This window comes from Ovis aries, chromosome 17, assembly GCF_016772045.2.
Source record: "Ovis aries strain OAR_USU_Benz2616 breed Rambouillet chromosome 17, ARS-UI_Ramb_v3.0, whole genome shotgun sequence".
NCBI lineage: Eukaryota > Metazoa > Chordata > Mammalia > Artiodactyla > Bovidae > Ovis > Ovis aries.
This window is the reverse complement of record NC_056070.1, coordinates 27093896-27100578: the sequence shown is the minus strand read 5'-3', so window position 1 is coordinate 27100578 and position 6683 is coordinate 27093896. Positions and strand designations below refer to the sequence as shown.

Below are 6683 nucleotides of genomic sequence, written 5' to 3'. Positions count from 1 at the left end.
GAATTTGCCCTCTGTAACTGGCTTATTTCACTTAGTATGATGTTTTCCAAGTTCATCCAAGTTATTATATATTATAGGATTCCTCTTTTATAATGCTAAATTATATATTTAGCCACAATGGCAACCCACTCCAGTACTTTTGCCTGGAAAATCCCATGGACAGAGGAGCTGGTAGGCTGCAGCCCATGGGATCCCTAGGAGTCGGACATGACTGAGTGACTTCACTTTCACTTTTCACTTTCATGCATTGGAGAAGGAAATGGCAACCCACTCCAGTATTCTTGCCTGGAGAATCCCAGGGAGTGGGGAGCCTGGTGGGCTGCCGTCTATGGGTTCGCACAGAGTCAGACACTACTGAAGTGATTTAGCAGCAGCAGCATATATATGCACACACCTTATATACACACACACACAAATATATATGCATGTATATACTACACAGATATATAGTATATACACAGATATACTAAGATTGACTATTATTTAGGTGGTATACAAGTTCATTTTTAAAATAATTAATATCGAGCTGCTAATTTCAGCACATTCTACTTAACATTCATTAGTATTTAGGAAGTTTGACATCTGCAGTCTTGAAAGCTAGATTTATTGATTTATTTGGCTGAAAGTCCTGCATGCAAAATTATCAACTCCATATGCAAATAATGTAAAATCCGCATAAGATGGCTTGTTGCTTTGTTTTACATAATGTTGTTCCCTCCAATCTATTACTGTGTGAATTGCTTGAAGTGCGTGTGTGCTCAGTCTGCTCAGTCATGTCTGACTCTTTGTGACCCCATGGACTGTAGCCAACCAGGCTCCTCTGTGCATGGAATTTTCCAGACAAGAATACTTTAGTGTGCTGTCATACCCTCCTCCAGGGGATCTTCCTGACCCTGGGACTGAACCCACATCTCCTGCATTGGCAGGATTCTTTATCACTAAGCCACTTAGGAAGTCCCATTGTTTGAAATAATCAAACTTAATTGAAAATGTTAACATTTTTAAAAAGTATTTGTTTTAGAACTCTTTTTGAGAATCTAAGTGACAAGGTCATTTTTGCTGAGTTTTTGCTAATAATGATAAATTTCTTTCTTGATAATTGATTACCTTGTTCACCTCTCAGTTTCTTAAGTTTTCAAAAGGTCATAACAAAGGGAAACCTGTAATTATAATAAAGGACAAAAATAAACAGAAAAATTAAGAATTGCACAAATAATTTGGGAATGCATAGAAGTTTAAAACTACTGAAAATTTCTCTTAGTCCTGAAAATAATAACATTGACATCTCAATTGTCTAATTTGACATTTCCAGGTTTTTTCTGTATGGATAAAATTGTCTAGATAGTTTCTTTACAAGTTCCATTATACTCAGTATTTTTTAAGTACATGTTATTTATGCACTATACACATTTAGAATAGTTACATATAAGAAATTCCATTTATTCAACACAATTTTGAGAAGTCTTCATGTCAAAGCATTTCCAGATCAGTGTATTATAGCATTCTCTAAAAAATAGAGAATGTTCCTGACACATTCATGAAAGTCCTTTAGGTGATAAATTATGGGTCTAGAATTCATCAGTGAGTATCTTACCTTTAAATTAGACACTGATAGACAAATCTACTCTAAAGAAAGAAGAGACTTGGCACCTAATTTTATTCCAAACTAAAAGATTTCTGAAGAAAAAAGAAACGAAACCACCCTAACAAAATTGAGGACATAATTACTTTTAAGGTCAATTTTGTAGACAGTCTCAAGGAATAATTTGAGTTGTATTTTAATCACCTATTGTTGAGGTATAGACGCTTTGTACTCCCCAAGGAGTTTCATGGATATCTTGAAGATATCATGTATCTTTTTGCTCTAAACTCAAATTTAAAGCAGTCTGTAAAATATTGATATATGAAAAGAGCAATTGGAACTCGGCACCTCCCACCCTGGGCTCCGAGCGGCGGCCAGCAGAATGAGTCTGCATATCTTCAGTGACGAAAGTGTCACTGGTGACAAAAGCGCAGAAAATTGCGACTTCCTGTTTTCACCACCGGAACTTACCGGAAGATCATCTGTTCTCCGTCTGTCACAGAAAGAGAACGTGCCACCGAAAAGCACAGACAAAGCTGTGAAGGTGACTTTTCAGACTTCTCTGCGGGACCCATAGACACACAGGATCTTAAGTCCCAGCGTGGGCAGCAAGCTCGAAGCCTGTTTTGCTCTGGGTGACCCCATTGGATTAGAAAACTGCCATGAAGTCTGAACCCAGAAAGAGAATCAACAGTTCACCAAGGAAACAGACACCAAAACGACCCATGGAATTCTCCAGAAGCCAGTACTGGTCAATGCCGAGCCCCCTTCAGAGGACATGAGACCAGCCTCTGAAGACCAGCCTCCTGGTGGGCCCCCCTCAGCTTCCCTGATCAGCCTGGGTCCCTCAAGCTCTTCCCAGATACCAGAGAGTGTTGAAAACCCTGAGGCCTCCCGAGGACCAGCGCCCAGCAGCCCTGAGTGTGCCGGGAAGAGCACGTCCACCCTCGGCCCTCGGAGGAGAGCATGCCCCTTGGCCCCACGGCTCCAGAACAGCCCTCCAGGGTGGTGTCCCAGGACGCAGCCGAGGACCTGCTCAGCTCTATCGGAGGGGGTCCCTGGTCCCCTCGCCAGGCCTGCCTCGCCCTTTGGTACCCACCCTGGAGAAAAACCCCTTGTGGACCTGCCTGAAGCGGCCCCAGCAGGCTCCATGGATGCCACCGGCCACGAGGACATGGCCCTGACCAGCCCAGGAGAGGCTGCAGGGGCCACACACCCCAGTGCTCAGGGGGAGGACCGTGGCCAGGCCGCTGGCTCTCTGAGGAGTGAGCCCGTCTGGCTGGAGTTTGACTTTTCTGACGCCACCAGCAAAAGGTCCCCCCCAACCTTTGGAAGTGAGGGAAGGTCCTGGGTCTCAAGCCCCCCTCAAGGAGACGAGAGGCGAGGCCGGGAAAGGCCCCCCCGGAGGCAAGCAAGGGTTGCAAGCTCGCTCTCCATGAGTCCGATGGCCTGAGCTGGGACAAGCCAGACGACCCAGACTGTAACCCGGCCGCAGACAGTGGAGAGGCCTGCCCCCAGAGCACCTGCAGAGCGGCCAGGCCTCAGAGGCCTTGTGTCTGAGCTGGCAGGTGTGCTCAGATGACACACCTGGGACAAGGGCCCCAGCAAGAACACCAGGAGTGGGGGAGCAGGGGTGGGGTGGGGTGGTGGACCACAGGCTCTTCAGGGGGGTCAGCGCCCCTCGGCAGTCCAAGCAGTGAGCCACCGACTGCACCCACCAACCTCACGCCCCCCACTGAGAGAGAGCCGGAGCGCACCGTGGACCTAAGTAGGGAGCAGTTCTGGGACCCCATGGAAGTCCTAGGCACAGGGGACTCCAGGTGGACTACCTGGAGCAGTTTGGGGCATTCTTGTTTAAAGAGTCAGCCCTGAGGAAGCAGTCACTACCTCAACTTCAACCCACTCCTGCAGGACAGTCCCCAGGGGCTGGCACCCAGCAGCAGCAGCAGGCCGCCTGAAGGGCCACAGGGCCCACCTGTCCCGAGCACGGGCCTCTGGCCTCCGAGGAGAGCCCTGGGCTCACACAGACGGTGGGTGGCTTCTCTCCCGGTCTCTGTGCTCACAGTGTGGAGGTACCTTCCTCTGGAAGCCCCCAGAGGCTCAGCTGCTTGACCTGGACTTCCCAGGAGCCCAGGGCGGCTGGCCTGGCTCCGTGTGACCTCGGGCCCGGGGCTCCACTGCTGCCTGTGGGGCCGATCGTGGACGTGCTGCAGTATAGCCAGAAGAACCTGGACTCGGCGGTGGAGGCCACGCAGAAAGAGAACGAGGTGCTGCGGGGCAAGTGCGCAGCGCTGCAGGAGAGGCTTCTGGAGATGGGGAAGATCATGGACAGCTTTGAGGGGACTGTACCAGGTGATGGAGGAGTCTCAGAGACAGAAGGAGCTTGCCAAGGCCGAAATGCAGAAGGTCCTGAAGGAGAAGGTACAACTGATGGCCGACTTGCACTCCATGGAAAAGTCGTTCTCCGACCTCTTCAAGCGGTTTGAGAAACAGAAGGAGAACAAAGAGTCGCTGAAGAAGTGTGTCGAGGATTAGATAGAGAGGGTGGAGGAGGCTCAGAAGTACCAGGCGCTGAAGGCGCAGGCGGAGGAGAAGCTCCAGCAGGCAAGCGAGGAGATCGCCCAGGAAGGCCCAGACAGACCCTCTGGTGCTGCAGGTGGTCCTGAGGAAGAAGCAGATGTGTGTCCACTCTCTGAAGAAGGTGGTGGAGCAAAAGACTAAAGAGAATGATGAGCTGACCAGGATCTGTGACGACCTCATTTCCAAGAGGAAGAGACTCTGACGTGACAGCCCCGAACTTGCCGTCTTCCCTTTGTGTGTGTGTGTCTGTCTAGGTTCTTCTTCTTTGCCTGTGTCTGTCTGTCTGTCTAGGTTTTTCTTCTCTATTGACATCAATTCTTTTTTCAATTCGTTTTTAACCTAGGTTGCTTTAGGAAAAAATCTAAATAAAGTTTCTCTTAAATCTAAAAAAATAAAAAATAAAAGAGCAATTGTTAATTACTCTTAGGTTATTCTCTTTTTTTTTTGTCTAATTTCTACTTTTAGTTAAAAAAAAACCTCTCAGTTCTTGAATATGGTGTGAATTTTTTGGTATTTGGTTTTGTCTTCACATGTCAATCTGATTTTTTTCCTTCATATTTTCTTCAAATTTAATTTGATATATATTCACATAGACTCATATTTGCCATCAATTAACTCTGCCTGGCCATTCTGAGGTAAATAATACAGGTTCTATATATAAATGTCAAAATACTTCTATTATTTTTTCCTCTCTCCTTTGACAAATCCTCTATGTCCTAATAGTAGAATTAAACACTTTATTTATCCTTGTCACTTTCTCAACATGATTCTTATTTCAAAGCAGTTAACTCCTACTCCTAGAATTAAAACTGAATGCCTAGTGCAGAGTACAATATAATTGACAAGCAAGCTTTTCCAGATGCTTTCTGAGACTAAGTATGAGCTTCCATTAATGTAGTACTTAGCTTAATAGTTTTGAGAATTCTAACTCTGGTTCTTGTGAATACTTCAATAAAAATATAATACTATCTCTTCTCCAGTTCATTCCATCCATTTCTTTTCTAATTATAATTAAAATTACTATATCAAAATTCATCACCAATTACAAGAAAATGCATATCTGAAAATTTTCTTAGTGTACAATAAGATGTGTGGAGAACAAATCAATCTTGAATTCCCTGAGTCTGACCTCATATTGATTAGCCTGACTACTATTGTCTTTCTTTCCTTTGATGAACTTACCCTCTGAAAGTACTGCTAACAATAGCATTAACATATTCATAATTCTAAAAATTTAAGATTATATATTCATTTATTCTCTATTTTCCTTCTGATAGTAATTTGTTCATTATATTATTGCATTTTTACAATTACCACATTCTCATGATTATAACACAGTTTCTGATGCCACTTGTATTTTGATTGTTCTTTCTGTTAACAAATTAATCCATTTTACAAACCTCTATAGTCCAGTCTTTGTATTAGGAAAGGGATATAGAGACAAATAAGGTGGCTCAGAGGTTAAAGCATCTGCCTGGAATGCAGGAGATCCGGGTTTAATCCCTGGGTTGGGAAGATCCCCCTGGAGAAGGAAATGGCAACCCACTCCAGTACTCTTGCCTGGAGAATCCCATGGAGGGAGGAGTCTGGTAGGCTACAGTCCATGGGGTTGCAAAGAGTCAGACACAACTGAGCGACTTCACTTCACTTTCACTAAGGTGTAATCTCTGTCATCAGAGAACTGAGACTGGTTAAGTGATTAATAAGAAATCAGTAATTAGATAATTGTAACATTATTTTGATTTTCCTGCTGCACTCAGATTCTTTTACTTTAAAACATTTAAATTATTAAATTAGGTCAAAGTGTTGCACAATGTTTCAAAAACTTGAGGATATAATTGCATTCTCATCAACTGCATGTTAAGTATTACTATAATGTAATGGACTATCTCTGGGTCATGCTAAAATATTTTTATGGTGATATCATTAATAAAATGTATACCAAGTTTTCTCTAATTTTACATCCCACTATTATTTAAATATGAGCAATATATTAACACACTCTCTTGGATATTTTACTTGGAAAATGATATTTTAGATTTTTTTATTGTATTAATTTTGTTCTAAAAAAGATATCCCATAGTTTATTAACACTGTTATAAAAATGTATTCTCTCATCTAGCCAAGATGGAGTAACCACTACAGGAATATATATTCAGTAAAAATGAATATAAAAATTGGGGAAAATACTTAAGACAACTATTTTTCAAAGTTATTTAACAGGCGGTGTTGGAATTTTATGTCTGAAAGAGGAGGGAAGTAATACATGTTAAGCAACCTATGAATGTTGGCTTTATAGTTGACTTTACCCTTCAGATTTTTAGTTTGGGGATGGAAAACAGTGGTATCTCTGAGCTGGAAAAGTAGAACTTGGAGTTCAGGGCCAGTGGAGTACCTGTAGTTTGTGACATTAGGTTATTATTAAACAGGATCCTACTCAGGAAAGGAGCTCCAAATATTGACTTTAAGGATCCTTTCTATTTCTGACTGAATAGTAAGATGATGTATGCAAAGCAGTCTT

The 6683-nt window shown here is 43.2% G+C and overlaps 1 pseudogene; it reads left to right on the top strand.

The window, feature by feature from the left end:
- The first annotated feature begins 1918 nt into the window (after positions 1-1918).
- On the top strand, positions 1919-4504 carry LOC101108425 (transforming acidic coiled-coil-containing protein 3-like; annotated as a pseudogene).
- Positions 4505-6683: the final 2179 nt, after the last annotated feature.